Source organism: Triticum aestivum, chromosome 4A, assembly GCF_018294505.1.
Source record: "Triticum aestivum cultivar Chinese Spring chromosome 4A, IWGSC CS RefSeq v2.1, whole genome shotgun sequence".
NCBI lineage: Eukaryota > Viridiplantae > Streptophyta > Magnoliopsida > Poales > Poaceae > Triticum > Triticum aestivum.
Genome location: NC_057803.1, coordinates 307,800,868 through 307,803,861, shown reverse-complemented (window position 1 = coordinate 307,803,861; position 2,994 = coordinate 307,800,868).

Below are 2,994 nucleotides of genomic sequence, written 5' to 3'. Positions count from 1 at the left end.
CAAAATACCTATCTTTCGAAGTGTATATTACCAGAGGGGGTCTCCTTAGGCTCCCCTGCCGCGGCTAGTGCGGCCTCAAGTTGGGCTTTGCACTCTTCTAGCTCCTTGGACAGTAGGGAATTCTTTTCCGTAAGAACCTGCATCACAAATGATCCTTAAATCAGTTATTCTAACTATTTCAAGTCTCGGGGGCTACTGGTATATATATATAATTACCAAAATTTTCTTACCCGTATGTCTTTTACATATTGCTCCGTGGCTCTAGCTAGACCATCTTGAGTGGCACGGAGGTATGCATCTCCCGACTTGAAGGCATCTAATGCCTCTTTGGAGAAACAAGCGTCGCGAAGAATTGTCCGGCGACGCCTGTGGTTCATGGCACTCTCCACCTCAGAGTTGGTGGCACACAATCAGTCCACATCCTCCATCGGAGGAGCGTCCGGCGCGCGCCTTGTGTTCTGCCCCGCTTCCGAGCTAGGCTTTGGAGCTTGGCTGGTGGAGGCGCGATTGGCGGTCCCTCCGAATATAGTTCGGCGAGGTCTCTTTGTCCTAAAGAGAGCACAAGTGTTAATATGCCTTGAAGGTATAACACCTGGAATAAGGGGGTGCGCCATACCTTTGCGCTGATGCCCCGGTCCGGACTGCACCTCTTTTCTGCCCACGGGGCCCTGCGGCCCCTTGTTGGCTTGTCGCCGCAGGTTCGGCCTCCCGTTTCTGGGAGGCCGGAATTAGCCCTGGATAATCAGTCGTAATGGCCACCAGGGCGTTGTCCTTGCTCAATTGATGGAGCACTCCATCAATCAGATCCACCGAAAGGTCCGGATCCTCTTGATAGTCCAGGTCGAGGGACCGTTCTGGGTCCTCGGGTTGTGGAGGAGGGTTGTTTATGTCTTTGACGGCCTGGCGTAGTTCCTGCGTCGAAATCACTAAGATTGAATACTTAACAATGGGGATATAAAACGGATGGGCAAGATGTGACCACTCACCCAGCTTGGAGGATTGTACATGGAAAATCCACCCTTTGGGTCGACGCGGAGAAAATCCTCCTCTTCTCCCTTGTATAAAGCGGACAAGGTCTTTATTAGAGCCGCAGCCGAATCCGGCGCCCTACGGCCGTAGCGGGTGGTGTCATCCTCCCCGTTGAAATCCCACATGGGGTGGCTTCTATACTGTAGCGGCTGCACCCCTCGCATGATGCATGCGGCCATGACCCCGATCATGGTTAGTCCGGAATGAGCTAACAATCTTATTCGGCCCATCAGGTAAATGATGTCCCTGTCACTTTCCCTATGAGGGCTCCGTGGGCGCCAGCTCAGGCGCTTCTTTAAGGGAGCACCATTGAATTCAGGGAGGCCCATCCGGACAGGATTCGGCAGCGGGACGCCTTCTATATAGAACCTTTCCGAGGGCCAATCTTCGGACTCCTTCTTTGGGGTTCCAAACAGATATCCGGTCCCGGCGATGCGCCACAATTCGGCTCTGCCCACTTGATACATTGACCCCTTCTTGGAACGGGGCACGAGGCAAAACATCTCCTTCCACAGTCCGAAATGAGCTTCAACACCCAAGAACAGCTCGCAGAGGGCCACAAAGCCCGCGATGTGCAATATTGAGGCAGGCGTGATATGATGTAGCTGGAGGCCGTAGAACTCCAGCAACCCCCGGAGAAATGGGTGGATTGGAAATCCGAGCCCCCTTATTAAGTAAGGGACAAGGCACACCCGCTCTCCTTTGGAAGGATTAGGGGCATTCTCTGCTTGCTCTCCGCCGTTGTAGACGGCAAGACCGGCTCGAACCGGGACCATATAGGCCGGGGGGAGAAATCCCTTGGTCTGGAGCGTCACTAGCTCGGTATGCGGGGTTGAACATCTCTCCCAATATCCAGGCTTAGGGCTGGAAGGGCGTGGGGAGGAGTTGCGACGGCTGGCCATGGTGGAATGGACCTTTGTTGGATGCGCTCTGATGAACACTCGTGGAAGGGAGGAGGTGTGGATTGGATGTAAATCCTCATCCCCTTAAATAGGGCGGCTTGTTTACGCGGCTAGGGGTGTGAATGTAAAAACACTCCGACTTTTCATATTCGTTTAACACATGGGAAGCGGCCATTATTGGGCGTAGAAGCCGAGGAGCGCAACATCTACAAGAAACCGAACTTTATTCAAACAGGTGCACGGAATTGGGAGGAGAACCCGCCTTGCAATGCCGAAGACAATCTGCGCGCCGGACTCATCGTCATTGAAGCCTGGTTCGGGGGCTACTGAGGGAGTCCTGGATTAGGGGGTGTTCGGATAGCCGAACTATACCTTCGGCCAGACTCCTGGACTATGAAGATACAAGATTGAAGACTCTGTCCCGCGTCTGGGGGGGGACTTTCCTTGGCATGGAAGGCAAGCTTGGCGATACGGATATGAAGATCTCCTACCATTGTAACCGACTCTATGTAACCCTAACCCTATCTGGTGTCTATATAAACCGGAGGGTTTTAGTCCATTGGACGACATACACATCAACGATCATACCATAGGCTAGCTTCTAGGGTTTAGCCTCTTCGATCTCGTGGTAGATCTACTCTTGTACTACCCATATCATCAATATTAATCAAGCAGGACGTAGGGTTTTACCTCCATCGAGAGGGCCCGAACCTGGGTAAAACTTCGTGTCCCTTGTCTCCTGTTACCATCCGGCCTAGACGCACAGTTCGGGACCCCCTACCCGAGATCCGCTGTTTTTGGCACCGACACCCCCCTCCCCCATCCTGGCGAGGCCGAGCCTGGAACGAGCCGTAGCAGGTGACGACGCGGCGTGCCGCGGCGTCGCATGCGGAGGCGAGTCCGTAACATGACTTGCCCCCATTATCTATCTTAGGTGTGTTGATGCGTGTGTGTGGGGGGGACAGAATAACCGCACTGCCCCTCGGTGCATAGTTGTACTGACACATCTTCCTTGTATGGACTTGCCCCCATTATCTATCTTTAGGGGGTGTGTGGGTGCGTG